This window comes from Adiantum capillus-veneris, chromosome 21, assembly GCF_014529385.1.
Source record: "Adiantum capillus-veneris isolate H3 chromosome 21, ASM1452938v2, whole genome shotgun sequence".
NCBI lineage: Eukaryota > Viridiplantae > Streptophyta > Polypodiopsida > Polypodiales > Pteridaceae > Adiantum > Adiantum capillus-veneris.
Genome location: NC_140951.1, coordinates 85,805,167 through 85,821,765, shown reverse-complemented (window position 1 = coordinate 85,821,765; position 16,599 = coordinate 85,805,167).

Genomic DNA, 16,599 nt, shown 5'->3' with positions numbered 1-16,599 from the left:
AGCCAATTGTAAACAAAAGTAAATAATCGTAATTATTAACTACAGTCACATTTTTTTGCGCGAAAAGATAATTTTATGACCTACACATCTTCATTACACCTTAAAAAAGTCCTAAACTAAATTTGGTAAGATTTGGTCATGTCGACATCACTTCATGCTCTTGTCAACTTTGAAATCATCGGTTTTTGTTACTACTTGATGTGTAGAGTTGTTTGGTCACTTTTGAAGCCATGGACTTGATCGCTACATAGTCCTGATGCTGCTCATCCATTTTGGGCTCATTTGGAGTCAGTATGACTTCATATGTCAAATTTGACACTTTGTAGTCTTCGAGCTGTTTCCTGCTGTTTGAGAGCTTGCCTTGACTGTTTTCTTGAAACCATCTAGGTACATTGTGTATAGACCTTTTCTATAAGCTGCCTGTGGAGTCAGAATCCAATTTTGTTATGTGCCCAAAACCTAGATTATTTACTTGGGACCCCCTCGACCCCTGTCAAATGGTCATCTAATGATATGGAAGTGCTCTACTATCTATGGGCATGCTACAGTTCAAGTCTCGTCCAATTCGGTTGAGCTGACAAGCCGCTAGGGTCGTTTTTGTGTCGTAGGAATTCGTACACAGCTGGGATTCTAGGGTTTTTTCCTGGGCTTAGACTTGCTACCGGACTGTATAAAAACGTTCTTTGATGAGTTTAGAACTTACCCCTCATGTCTCATTCTGCAAGAATTTGCAATGCAAGAATTTGCAGAAACACGCCTTGGCAGCCTAATTTAGTTTTCCTGCTTTCGTTTGTCGTTTTGATTGAAATTTTTTGTGCCTCTCCATCTTGTTCTTTTGATCATCAGCATATCTTTAATTTCTGCATGTGAGCTCAATTGCTATTTATTATTAATTTTTGACATGTTTATTTAAAAAATCAAAGAAAATAATAAAATACACTAAAAAAACAAATTAAAAAAACAACAATTAAGAAAATTCATTGAAGAATACTATTTTATTGCTTTTTGGTGGATTTTTCCATTTTTAAGCTTTAATCTCAAGAAAAAATGATGAGACGGATTGTCCTTGATTTGTGAGACGGATTGTCCTTGATTTGTGCTTTTGGTACCCAAATTTGCCTGACTCCTTGCATGGTTTTTGTAGCATTTGCTTGTCTATAGGTTGATGTAGATTGATTACTCTTGGTTTCTTTTGTGGGCGACCTCTTTTCCATTTTTCTTTGCTCGGTGCAATTGGAACTAAGAGTTGTCCTCCTTTAAGTGGTGATATTTTGAGTTGATTGGTGTCCCAATTTGGTACTACCGTGTATGTTTGCATCCATGAGATTCCAAGAATCATTGTTTCATTCATATGTTCATCTGGTATGCATACAAGTTGATGTGGACATGAAAATCCATTTACTATCACATTCAAGTTGACTACTCCCAATGCCGGTGTTGGGTATTAGTTGCATCCTTTGATAGCAGGATATATTCTTGATGTTGAAGACTCGAATAACTGACTGCATTCATCCAAGCTTCGATATCTACTAATGCATTTGTGCTATGATTGTTCAGTACCTTGATGCGAAGGTCAATTCCATCCAACCATTCATCATCCGTTGATACTACATCATTCTATAATTCCCATAGTCAGTTATCTGGTTTCAAAGTGTCGATGGGAAAGAAACTTTCCTCTTGAGTACTCGAAGTTGAGCTTTCTCTTGAGCTTCATTAAAAACCTGCTGTCATTTAATCTTTCTTTGCTTTGCTGCATGCATTGTCTCTAGCAAATCATTGGTTAGTGGCAAATGGTACTTCTTTAAGCAGTATCCACTAATCCAGTTAGCCATTGGTTCACATTCTATAGTGGACAACTTAACTGCTTCACTTGGAGATACGTCTTCAATGATAAATGGTCCATTTTCCTTTTTCTTGAACTTGGCAATGTGTTGCTTCAGGGAATAAACTAAAACTAGGTCCCCTTTTTTGAAGATTTTTGTGACTAGATGTGAATCAAATTTCTTTTTTTTGCTTCCGTTTTTGTGCGTAGATGTGAGCTATAGCTGTTAGCCTTTGCTCATCACGATTTTCTAAATCTTCAAGCCTTTTTGACAATTCATGTCTGGTCCACTCAAGATCTTTAGCTACCTTTAGTGCTTGCAATAGACATTCCATCGGTAGTATGGAGTCAATACCATAAACAAGATTAGATAATGTAGCATTCAAAGCTGTCTTGAATGAAACTCTATAAGCCCAGAGAGTGGCATGTAGATTCATTTCCCATTCAGCTCGTCTTGAACTAACCACTTTAGTCAATACCGAGATAAGAATTTTATTCATGTCTCATCTTGTCTATTTGATATGGAGCGGATTTATTATGGATGACCATGAATTTATTCAACAGATACTCAATTACCTCATCGAGGAAATGAGTTCCCCTGTCACTCAAAATTTCTATTGAAAGTCCATATCTTGTGAATACATTCTCATGCAAGAATGCGGCTTTGGTTCTAGCATCATTCTTCCTCGTTGCCTTAGCCTCTCCCCACTTGATCAAATAGTCCATAGCTACAATGATATATTGAGCTTGAGTTCTATACGCAGGTGGTTGTATTGGTCCGACAAAATATATGCCCCATTTTGCAAAATCTCTAACCCCCATCATTGGTCTTAAAGGCATGCTATCTATCCTTGTTGGCATTTTTTCTCGTTGGCATGCATCACACCTTCAAACATATTCTTTAGCATCTGCAAAAAGTGTTAGCCACCATATGCTTGCCATTAAGATTGCTCTAGCGGTGGTTTCACTAGAAAAGTGACCTCTAGCTAATCTAGCAAAAAGTGTTAGCCACCATATGCTTGCCATTAAGATTGCTCTAGCGGTGGTTTCACTAGAAAAGTGACCTCTAGCTAATCTAGCATGTGCTTGTTCTAGAGTAGGTATATATTCATCTTCATTTGTACAAAGACACAAATGTTGATCCTTTCCTCTCCTACACAATTGGTTTCCAATAAGAGAATAGTCTCTTGCTTCAATTTCAATAGCTCTTTGGCAGCGTTTATTCATATCCTCCGAAAATGTCCTGCTTGTTTTGGTAAGTAAGTAACTAGATAGTTACTCCACTTAGGAACGAGTGAGATTTGAATACTGTCACATGAGGTTTGGATGTTTTTTTATGGCATTGAAGACAATCTCTCACAAATGAGTGAACATCACTTCCCATGGTTGGCCAAAATACTCCAAGTCTCAAGATCCGTTGCATAGTTTGATCTTCCGCAAAGTGAAGTCCTACTATGATAATGTGTGCTTGACTTAGTTATTGGGGTTTCTCCTCAAGATTAATACACACAAGAAATATTTCATCTCAATTTATTTTGTATTGTCTTCCGGCTAGTAATTGATACTTAGCTGATTGCCCAATTAATCTTGGTGTAATAGGAAGTGGTATTTGAGAACCCACTTGAGCTATGGTCATCAATGAAACCATATTTTTTGACCAATGAGGTATCATTTCCACAGAGAACAGATATGAATCTGAATCTGGAAGATCATCGTCTACCCTTTTTGGTGGTTCTCTTGAAATAATCCTTGATAAATGATCTGCTCTTTGGTGTGTGGTGCCTTTTTTTACAACTACAATGAAATCAAATTCCAAAAGAATGATGAACCATCTCAAGATTATTCCTATGTTGCATAGCTTGTTGACCAAGTACAATATGTTGAGATGTCGAGCTCTACACCTTGAGCTGGCATCCACTACGGGTCTTGGCCGCTTACGGCATTTACTCACTGGCGCGTTAGGTGACCGACACGGAGGATCTCTGCCAGTGATTCTACAGCTGGACTACACTTATAGTGCCAGCCTAGTACGCTTCTAGCGAGTTCACACTTAGTGACCGCATGTACATATGTGCTACTTTTCAGCTTTAGCACTTAGTCATTTTTGTACTCTCTTTTCTGTGAAGAAGAAGAAGAAGCTTTCCATCTCTGTGTGCTTTGTGCTTGTCTTGTGTAGCTCTCTTGCATCCTCATTCTTTACATGGTATCAGAGCCTAGTGCAGGCAAGAGAGGCTAAGAGAGCAAGAGCATCACAATCCCTTCGTTCGCAATCCACGACCAGATGCCGAAGGCGCCTCGCGCAGCGAAAAAAACTTTAGGGGTTTTTCGCACAAGTTTCTGAACAGGTCTCCAAAGTGCAGTATACAGAGATTTACTGTACAAGTACAGTGGTTGTGAAACGCTTGATTGTGGACACTCGTTGAGTGTAGAAAGCGTTACAGGAACCACGATAGCAGGTTCAGCAGATTTGCAGGTTTTTGCAGATTGCAGCTATTTTGTCTTAGTGCTTCAAGATGTCTGACGGTTTCAGTCAGATTGTTACTGAGAAGCTTGAGAAAAATAACTACCCTGCATGGAAGTTCAGAATAACAAATTTCCTAAAAGGAAAAGGTTATTGGGACTATGTAGAAGGAGACAATGAAAAGGAACCAGAGATTCCCGAGGCAAATGCTACAGCAGAACAAAGGAAAGCTTTGAGGGACTGGCAACAAGGCCAGAGCAAAGTGATGTATTGGCTGTCTATGAGCATCACAGATGGCATGATGGGCTATCTACAGGATGCTGAAACCCACGCCATTGCATGGAGAAACTTAGGCAGAGTGTTCGAGGTGAACACTAAGGCCAGGAAGCTTCAACTAAAGTCGGAGCTAAATCAGGTTAAGAGGAACAACCTCTCAATCAATGATTATGCCTTGAAGATCAAGAGTATCATTGAGGCTCTTGGATCTATTAAAGTCTCAGTGGAAGACGATGACATTGTTCGTGCATGCTTGGATGGTCTAGGAGATGAGTATGTACATTTTAGGTCTTCCATGAATACAAGAGACGACATCCCCGTGTTCCAAGATTTGATTTCTATGCTTATTCTTGAGGAGAAGAACCTTGACACATCTTCTTCTCATGGCAGATTTAATTCTGAACAGGCCTTCTATTCTAACTCCAACAGAGGTAGAGGTAGAGGTCGTGGTCGAGGCCCAAGGGGTTGCAGGGGCCAATTTCTAGAAGGTCAATCAAATCAAAACAATACAGGTGGCAGGGGAAACCAGTCTCAAGGCAGGGGGAGTCAAAGAGGTCGTGGTGCAGGATCAAGCAGGCAGCAACATACTCCATATAGTAGAGAATGTTGGACTTGTGGTGAAAGAGGTCACATGTCACGTGACTGTCCAAAGGGAAAAGCAAGTAGAAAGAGAGAACAGGGCAACTATGCATCTACTAGCAGAGATGCAGATGACAGCAAAAACGAGCGCATGTTTGTTATGCAGCATGTAATGAATACAATGACTGCAGAGAATTCTACCCAAGATGATGTTTGGTATGTGGATTCAGGTGCCTCTAATCACATGACGTCTCGTGGAGAGTGGTTTAGAGATATGCGCAAACCAGATGTGTCAGGCTATGTGCAGACAGGAGATGACATAGCTCACCCCATTGCTCATGTAGGGGACATACCTCTAAATACGAAGAGTGGGAAATCAAAGTACTTAGCAGATGTACTTCATGTCCCAAACATTACAAAGAATCTTGTTTCTGTTGGACAAATGGTTGAGCAGGGTTTGCAGGTTCGCTTCAATCCAAATGGCTGTTATGTAGAAGATTTCCAGAATGGCTGTAAGCTGATCACAGAGGGCAAATGTGTGGGCAGAATGTTTACGCTGAATGTAGACATGCCTGAGGTAAAAGCTGCATTATTTGCACAAGGCACAGGTGTTGTGGCTGATGTTGACATTTGGCACAAACGCATTGGCCATGTCAATGAGCAGAGATTGCGCAGCATGCAATCAAAACAGATTGTAAAAGGTTTGCCCAAATTCAAGGTGGATGGTATGCATAAAGTGTGTGCAACATGCCAATTTGGAAAACAGTCAAAGGGCTTATTTCCACATGAGCGCAATGTATGTAAAAGGCCACTTGAGGTGGTGCACACAGATGTTTGGGGTCCAACCGATACTGCAAGTATACATGGTTGCAGGTATTATGTCTCTTTCATTGATGACCATACAAGGAAAGTATGGGTCTACTTCATGCGTAACAAAAGTGAAGTGTTTGGTCACTTTCAAGACTTCAAAGTCATGATTGAGAAGGAGACAGATATGCAAATCAAGACATTGAGGTCAGATGGAGGGGGAGAGTACTTCTCCAATGATTTTTCAGATTTTCTGCGAATGCATGGTATACACAGGCAGTTTACATGCAGATATACTCCACAGCAGAATGGGGTCACAGAAAGGAAAAACAGGCACATTGCAGAGGTTGCACGTGCATTGATGAATGAGAAGAACATGCCTCATCATTTCTGGGCTGAAGCTGTAAATACAGCTGTGTACATTATGAACAGGACACCTACAGCTGCGGTGCATGATGTAACACCTGAGGAAAAGTTTACAGGTACAAAGCCTGATTTGGCACACTTGAAAGTGTTTGGCTGCATAGCTTACGTGCATGTACCAGATGAGTTGCGTAGGAAATTGGATCCTAAAGTAGAGAAATGTATTCTTGTGGGATATTCCCTTGAACAAAAGGGGTACAGGTGCTACAATCCTACTACACGAGAATTACGAGTGAGCAGAGATGTAGTCTTTGATGAGATGAGCAGCTGGTACAGTAATGCACATGGCACTATTGGGGCTGATGTAAAAGATGATGTGGTTGTACAAAATGTGAGGCCACAGTCACAGGTTTTGAGTGGACCACAAGAGTCCTCTTCTCGTGGCTCTGTTGAGAAACCATGGAATGGTAGACTACGTACGCAGGTTACTCCACCAACAGGTACAGGGAATGTATCACGAAAAGGAAAGGAAAAGGTTGATGAACCTCCCTTTATGGTTGATGCATCATCAGGTTTTTCACATGTAGACATGGATTCAGATGGTTCTGAACAAAGTCTTGATGAGGAATTTGGAATTCCGGCTGTCAGGACACCTGGTGTAAGAAAAGTACAAGAAGATGCTAGAGGGCAAAGGAGTGACCAAGGACCGCGCAGATCTAATAGAGTCAGAAATCCAGTTCAGAAATTGACTTATGATGGGTATCTAACGCATCACCAAGCCTACATGGCTAAGGTGATACAGGATGTGGAGTCCACATGTTTTGAGGATGCAGTTGGAAATGTGCATTGGGATGATGCAATGAATGAAGAGATGGCTGCATTGGAAGCAAATGACACATGGGAGTTGGTGCCATTGCCAAGTGGCAAGAAAGCTATTGGCTGTAAATGGGTGTATAAAACCAAGCATAAAGCTGATGGTAACATTGAGCGTCACAAGGCAAGGCTGGTCGCAAAGGGTTATGCACAGACGTATGGCATAGACTATGAGGAGACCTTTGCTCCAGTGGCAAAGATGACGACTGTGAGAGCTGTCATAGTAGTGGCTGCATCTAGAGGATGGATTATGCATCAAATGGATGTAAAGAATGCCTTCTTGAATGGTGAGTTGCAAGAGGAAGTGTATATGGATCAGCCACCTGGTTATGTCGATCCAGGTTACCCAGATTATGTATGCAGACTTCTCAAAGCTTTGTATGGTTTGAAGCAGGGCTCTAGAGCATGGTATGATAGGATTGCCAAGTATCTTGTCAGTATTGGTTTTAGGAGAGCTCATGCTGATCATTCACTCTATGTACGTGAGAGTGATGTGGGGATTGTGGTCATTACCATATATGTAGATGACCTTATTATTGTTGGTGACAATGCTATGGAGATTGACCATGTGAAGGGTCTTCTCAAACAGGAGTTTGAAATGAAAGATTTGGGCGAGTTGCGCTACTTTCTTGGCATTGAGGTGATCAGGACTCCAGAGGGTGTATGGCTGTCACAGAGACAATATGCTTTGGACATGTTGTCAAAGTATGGTATGGCTGATTGTAAGCCGATTTCCATTCCCTTGGATGTGAACGCAAAGCTGAGTGCAGAGAAGGGTGATGTTGTTGAGGATGTCAATATGTACAGGAAGATGGTGGGTAGTCTAATCTACTTGACTATCACAAGGCCAGACTTGAGCTACACAGTAGGCTTGGAGAGTCAGTTCATGCAGCTTCCAAGGAAGCCACATTTGGATGGAGTACGACGCACACTTAGGTATGTGCAAGGGACTCTTGACTACGCATTGTTCTATGCAGCAGATGCACCATTAGCATTGTATGGGTATACAGATGCAGATTGGGCAGGTAGCATTGTTGATAGGAGATCTACGAGTGGCTTCATGTTCTCTTTTGGGAGTGCTGCTGTTACTTGGAGCAGCAAAAAAGCAGCCTACGGTCGCTTTATCGAGCACAGAGGCCGAGTACAGAGGTGCAGCAGTTGCGGCGTGCGAGGTAGCTTGGCTACGCACATTACTTGAGGACTTGGGAGTGCAGGTGGACCAGCAGATTGTCATTCATTGTGACAACCTCAGCAGCATGCAATTGGCTAGGAACCCAGTGTTCCATGCTAGGACCAAACACATAGAGATCCATTACCACTACGTTCGAGAGCGAGTGTTGGCGGGCGACATCGACTTGGTCTACGTCAGCACAGAGGAGCAGATAGAGGATATCTTTACCAAGGCCCTCGAAGCTGAGAAGCTTCGACGTTTCCGGACTATGCTTGGACTCTGCGACATGCAGAGCTCGAGGGGGAGTGTTGAGATGTCGAGCTCTACACCTTGAGCTGGCATCCACTACGGGTCTTGGCCGCTTACGGCATTTACTCACTGGCGCGTTAGGTGACCGACGCGGAGGATCTCTGCCAGTGATTCTACAGCTGGACTACACTTATAGTGCCAGCCTAGTACGCTTCTAGCGAGTTCACACTTAGTGACCGCATGTACATATGTGCTACTTTTCAGCTTTAGCACTTAGTCATTTTTGTACTCTCTTTTCTGTGAAGAAGAAGAAGAAGCTTTCCATCTCTGTGTGCTTTGTGCTTGTCTTGTGTAGCTCTCTTGCATCCTCATTCTTTACACAATAAAGGGTGGTCCACAAAGAACAAAAATTTGTTGGCTAATAGGTAATGTCTATACTTTTTTACTGCATAGATCATCCTTAATCCTTCTCTTTTAATGGTTGTATAATTCTTCTGTGCCACATTCAACTGTGTACTAGCACAAGAAATGGGAAATAAATTTTTAAGGGAGATAACCCGATGGCAAAATTGGAAGCATCAACATGTAAATGGAATATCTTATTCCAGTCTGGTGCTTTCAATATTGGGGCTGAAGTGAGAGCTTGTTTAAGCTTCATGAAGGATTTGTCACACTCATCAGTCCATACAAAGAGTGTAATCAGGCCATACATGGGTTTTGCGATTATAGCATACATATAAATGAATCGTCTGTAATATCCACAATGTCCCATGAAAGCTTGAATCCCTTTGACAGTTGTTGGTCTAGGCAACTTTGCAATAACATGAATTTTATCCATATCGATCGCTATACCATTTTTAGACACTATATGTCCAAGAATTTTTCCTTGTCTGCCCATAAAATGTGCACTTTTTAGGATTTAAAAGCAAATCCTATAAAGTCTACATTTTCGAATAACTTTTTGAGATGTTCAAAATGATAAGCTCGGATTGATGAATGTACACATAGATCATCCATATATACTTCCAAAAAATTCCTAAGATATTCTTTGAAAGCATGGCTCATCAATCTTTGAAAGGTGGAAGGAGCATTAGTTAACCCAAAAGGCATAACCCTATAGGAAAAAATACCCCATTCAGTTGCAAAGGTAGTTTTATCCTGATCTTTGGGATCAAGAAAAAGTTGATTGTACCCTGAAAAGCCGTCTAAAAAGCTGTAAGCTTCTTGTCTTGCAACTCGTTCTAAAACATGCTCTGTGATTGGAAGAGGGTAGTTATCTCTAATGGTGGATGCATTCACTTTTTTGAGATTGACACACACCCTTAATTTTCTATTTTTCTTGGGTACCACCACAATCAGAGACACCCAATCTGTGTGTTAAATTTCATAAATGAACTCGAATTTCTTGAGCTTCTCTATATCTTCTTTGATTTGTTTGGCAAATGTTTTATAAGTATATGACCTTTCTCTGCTTGGTTTTGCATCATCTCTCATGGGTATGGTATGTCGATAAATTTTTGGATCAACACCCTTGAGATCTTTATACGACCAAGCAAAGATATCTCGGTAATATTTTAATAATCTTAGTAAAAGATATTCTTCTTCTTCAAATAGGTCGTTAGGAATGTAGGTAGGTCTAGGCTCCTCCATCGGTTTGGCTAGATCTACCTTCTTTGCATTTTTAGGTCCTTCATATGACTATGATTCTTAATTCCCTTACAAGTTGTTCGACTATGATTTTGTGGTCTAGGAGAGTATATTTCTTGTAATGGGATGGAACACTCATTACATCTTTACTCTCTTTCTCAGTTGTTTCAATTTGAGTGGTATACACCTCCTTTAGAGTTTTCTTCAACTCTTGACATCTCTTTCTTTCAACCGTGTCATGGATGATTCATCATCCCGGTGCTTAGGTTTTGATTGAGTGTCCTTTCTCATTTTCCTTGATGTCTTTGATGTTCCTTGTTTGTTATCTAAAGGATATCTACTCGTGATTTTGTCTTTGATACAATAATGTGTATCTATCTGCATCAGAAGTTGTGTTTTGCTAGAAACTGATGGCATATGTCTAGATTCAAGTTTTGTGTATCTCTTTTTCTTCTATACTATTTCTGCCTTCTTGTTTTCTGGTTTGGAAAGCCAAAAAACTTTTTCTCCCCTCCTTTTAGGAGTAGTTGGACTCTAACATGTTCTTTTTCTAATCCAGAATCATCAGATGTAGCTGAATGTTCTTTAAACTCATCAGTAGTATCATAACAGAGGTCTGAAAAGACTTGTTGATCTTTTAGTAAGTCCTTGGGTTCTTGAACTTCATCTTCAATGTGAAGGGTTGAGATCATTTGTATGGGAATTATGTCATAGCCATCATCATTGCAAAATTGAGTAGGCATAGACGTATTCACACACACATCCATGATTGCCAAGATTTGAGTCCATTCAAATGGCTCAAACAAATGCTTTGGAAATGATTCAAATATATATGATTCATCTGTGGAATCCCTTTCTAAGATACATTCTTCTTGTTTTAAACTCCCATTTTTTGAGGCTCCACATATCCAAATAGGTGTGTCTTTGCTTAACCAAGATGGAAGCTTTGATTCAGCTGAAGAGACCGAGTCAAATTCTTGAATGGGTGTTTTCATTACATCTCTATAAGTGTGATCTTTCAGATTAACCCTTGTGATTGATCCCACTTGCTTCAAATACAGGTAATTGTTTCCCCAATCTTGAATGAGATGTACTTGCTACATGAATGGCATTCCCAAGATGATTTCATAGTTAAGTTTCTTTCCAAAGTCTACTATCACAAAAGTATGTTGATAATCAATTCCACAAGAACTAACTATCACTTTTTCAAGCAGTCCCAGGGGTCTTTCTATGTGGCCATCTACCAATTGTACTTTCATTTGAGTTTGTCTAATGACTGGTTTTTCCCATGATTTCCATACTGCTTTTGTGGCTATGGCTATGCTAGCCCCATTGTCCAAAATTGCCATGGTTTCTACACCATTATATCTCACAGGAAGGGTTGTGTTTCCTTCTTCCCCTTTGTACTATTCTCCCACTTTGTTCATAGGGGTGGATCTAATCTCCTTTTTATCTAATTCATGATTCAATTTTCCCATTTTTTTTTGCGATTAGCCTTGTTATCCCACCTTCTCTAAAGTTTTTTGTAAATCATTCCATAAATATGGTCTAATTTTTAACAGTTCTCCCAAGGTAAGAGTACATTGAAATGGTGTTGACATGATTGAATGGATGTTTTCTACCTCCAGGGTTTGTTCCGCTCTTTTTACCTGAGTGGTTTTGCACACTATGGATTCATCTTCATTATCTCCCAAGTAAGAGGATAGTGTTTTTAGAGTCGATGGTTTAGACATTCCTGATGCTTCAGATCTGCAGTCCCCATATAAGGATTGGATATCATTGTCCATATCAAGAGGTGAATTGTCTAACCAAACTTCCTCTAGAGGAGCTGACTTCCAAGTTATGCTCCCATCATTAATCTCTCTTAATTTTTCCCATAAATGTCCTTGCCAATCTTCCTTCACGGATAGAATTCCATCTAAAGCATCTTCACTGTCAGGCACTATGCGTTTTGGCTCTTTAGTTTCAAGGTAGGGTTCTACCACCACTTTGGATTTCTCTTTATTGGTTTCTCTCACAAGCTCCTCGGGGCTTGCTATACTCTCAAGCTTGGGTTTTTGTTTTCCCAGCATCTCTTGAGCAATTCTGACCAAATTTTAATAAGCTTCAATCTTAGCTGCTTCCATATCTGGAGAAGGATAGTTTCTCCATTTGTTTTCCATGTTTTGGCCTTCTTTAGGTCCCGCTTGGAAAGCTTCCAAGGCTGCATTGATTGGCTCAAAAATTTTGTCTACCAAAATTGATCCTCCAGATTTTATTGTGGTTTCCTTGATGCCACTCCCAGTTTCTTTCAATTTTCTTGGAATAGTTTCTTGGCTTTTTCCTCAATTTCATCCTTTTGTTTTTGTTTTCTCATCTCATGCCTTTGACTTCTTCTTTTCTTGGTCTTTTGAGAGAAACTTTTAGTATTCTCTGATTATCAGAGGAGTTATGTTTCTTTTTTTTTTAGCCTGGGCTCTATGATCACCTTGATTAGAACAATAGATTCACTTTTCGAAGAGCTACTAGGCATCACTTGGACTACATTCACCACTACTTTTCCTTTGTTTAACGGATTTTTGGGACAGTCTTCAGGGAAGTGTCCACCCTTTTTGCAACATTGTGCACAAAAAGCTTCAATTGGCTTAATGTTCTTGTCAGGTTTTGGGCATTCATTTTTCCAATGATCATTTGCACCACAATTATGACAGTTTTAAGTCCTTAGCTTAATCATGGGTCTTACCATAGGAGGTTTAACACCTTAATTAGCCACATAGTACAACGGTGTAAGCTCTGGTGTAGCATAAGTCATAGGTTCTTCCATTGAAGGTGGATTGAATTATACCACTCCCCTTCTACCATTACTATAGATGGACTAGGCTCAACATAAGGTGTAACAGGCACTAGTGCTTGTTCATCTATGAATCCTTTTGAATGCATGTACTTTACAGGCACTACATTATGTCCAAGATATGGAGATTGTTGACCCAACACTGGTTGTGGTCTTTCCATACCCATCGGTGGTCTTTGTGCTGGGGACATGTTAAGCTAATATCTGTAGATGGGTTGTCCTTCTGGACTCATATGCACATATTGAATATTTTCATCGTACTTTGGTCGATAATAGCACTCATTGGTCTCACGATTAGTCCATTTACCCTCAATAGCACACCATTTTTGCGGTCTAATTGGTTGTCCCTGTTGAGGTAACCCTTGCCATGGTCCTCTCATAGGTGCTTTTTGCATATTATTCATCATTTTGTTCATCCTTTTGAGCATGTCTTCTATGGTTGTAAGTGGTCTTGCAGCAAGTGTTCCCACTTGTGTTGGTTTTGTGGATGGTGTTTTCTCACTCTGAGTATCCTTAGGGACATCTCCTTCGTTGAAAATATCACTATTGTCTCCCAAGTCAATAGCATCTGAAACACACTCTTCTAGGGTCATATATGCTTCTTGCTATACAATATAGCATGAAATTCTTTGTTGAGCGATCCTTCTAGAAATAATGACACTAATCTTTCTTCTGCAGGTATTTATAATTCTGGGCATCTTGCAATGTATTGCTTCATCTTAGTTGCACAATCTCTAACAGACTCACCTTGTTTCTGTTTGAAGCTATAGATTTGAGCTACCGTATTATGTTTGATCCCAGTGCTACGAGTTGCCGGACTAATTAGGCCTACAAAGTCCAAACCCCATTTTTCAAATGGTTAAGTCACTTCAACAGGATGTAAGGGCATCTTATCCTTTAGTTGTGTGATCTTGTTATGTTGGCATTCATCACATCCTTTTGCAAAAAGTGATGCATCCTTGAATAAGGTAGGCCACCAATAGCCTGATTGCAACACCTTTCTAGCTGTTAGTTCCCCTGAGAAATGTCCTCAGACTAGACCCATGTGGGCTTCTTGTAGTATGCATAAACACTCATCCTCATAGGCACAACGTCTAAGAATACCATCCTTCCCTAGCTTGTAGAGAGTTCCTGCAATGAGAGAATAAGGTTCACATTCTTTAACAGTATTCGAGCTATGGGGCCTTACGAAGCTCTTTGGGTGGAAAACCATTAAGTAGATAGTTCACAATCTTTTCACTCCATTCAGGCATGGTCTCCACTAGAAATAAGGAAGTATTGGTCAATTCATTATCGACTCCAGTACGGGCTTCACCATTGGGTATGCGAGACAAATGATCCGCCATGACATGACTTTTACCAGATCTCACCACAACGGTAAAATCAAACTCAAGGAGAATTAACAACCATCGTGTACTTCTTCTCGTGGAACAAGGTTTATTTACTAGATACAACAAGGCTTGATGATCCACATAGAAAACAAACGTGTTGGCAAGAGGGTAGTAGTGAAATTTCTTCACTACGTAAATCATAGCTAAACCTTCTCGCTCTGTAGTGGTGCAACTTCTCTTGGAATCATTCAATTGACGACTTGCAAAGCTAATGGGGTAGTCCAATTTATGTTCTCTTGGTTGAGCTAGAACACACCCAATAGCAAAGTTTGATGCATCAATATTCACATGAAAGATTATATTCCAATCAGGCACTCATAAAATGGGAGCGCTTGTCATGGTCTTTTTCAATAACTCATAAGCATGGTCACACCCCGTGGTCCAGTGGAACTCAATAAGAAGCTTGTACAAAGGACGAGTTATCTCCACAAAGTTTAAAATAAACCGTCGTTAATAACCAACATGGCCTATGAACCTTTGAACTCCTTTATAGTTTGTAGGTGGTGCAATTCAGCAATGGTTTTAATTTTTCTCTCATATGTGGAAATCCCATTTTTGGACACTATATGCTCTAAATTGACTCTATTTTTAACCCAAAATGGCATTTGAAAGGGTTTAAGGAGATGCAATACAATCTGCACTTCTCAAAAACATTTCGTAAGCATGATAGATGTTCTTTCTAGGAGGAATAAACACAAAGGTCATATAAGAAAGCTTCACAAAACTCCCTCAAATATTCTCTAAAAGTAGTGTTTATTAATCTTTGAAAGATAGCAGGGGCATTGGTTAAGCCAAAAGCCATAACACAAAATGCGAATACTCCAAATTCGGTTATAAAGGCTGTTTTATTTTGGTCCTCTAGCGCAATTGTGATTTGATTGTATCCAGAGTACCCATCTAAAAAGCTATAAACTTCCTTTCCTGCAACTCTTTCAAGCACATATTCTGAATATGGCAAGGGGGAATGGTCCCTCCTAGTGGCAACATTGACCTTCTTGAGATCCACACACACTCTGAGTTTCCCATTCTTTTTTGGTACAATCACTATTGGAGACGCCCATTTTGAGTGCTCAATAGGGTATATGAATCCGCATTTCACAATCTTTTTAATATCTTCTTGAACGATCTTTGCATATTTAGGATTCATTGGGTAGGGTCATTTTGCTGAGCTGGTTTAGCCATGCTATTCATGGGGATTGTGTGCATGAAAGGTGGAACACCTTCATATGATGATATGTCCAAGAAAATCCTTGAGAAGTTCTTTAAGTACACACTACTCAGTCTCTGTCAGATCTTGGACAACGAAGACAGGTTTGGACTCTTCTCCTGGGTCTGCTAACTCTATTTCCTTAACTATCGCAGGACCGTCATAAACTCCATTTCTTCCATCGATAGGTTTTCTTTGGGCCTTTGTATACACAACTTTACGTTCCCTTGTGGTGTAGGATTTGAAATGTTCAGGTGCAAGGTTTAAGTCTGTGGGGCTCTGTTGTTCTGTGGACTGTGATTTCACTTTCGATTCCTTTTGTTGTTGAGATAGCTCTTGATTTTGTCGTCTCCTTACAACACGGCTTAACTTTGGCTTCTCTGTAGCCTTTACTTGTGCGATGCCAATGGGTTATGGACTACTCCACGTCACGCTTTGAAGGTATTCACCCCAGTTATCTACCAACTTCCGACGAGCATCACATGTCCCTATATAATTAATCCATTTTGTGGTAGATTTCTTTTTCTTTATTCTAGCACGCACATTTGCTCAATATCGTTGCCTCTTATATCTCTTAATATTCTTGTCTAATTTTTGATTACGGCCGATCTCTAGTGAAGAGTCACTAGATGAATCGCTACTTGTGTCTTCTGCTCCCTTGGATAGATTGTCATCTAGGGTACCACTGGGCCCTGAATGGTTTGTCCCCACATTTTCACTAAGATTTAACTCAGATTCTTTGTCCTCAGAGTCAATTTCAATTGATGATTATGATCCCAAATCGTGTGGGCTATAGCCTTGTGAGATGCTACTGGTTCCAATGCCAGTCATACCTTCATCTTGTAGGTCATCATAAGCTATATGCATTGCTTCTAGCATATTTAAGGGTATGAGTGGTGGCATTTCATTCCCCTCAGGTGTTA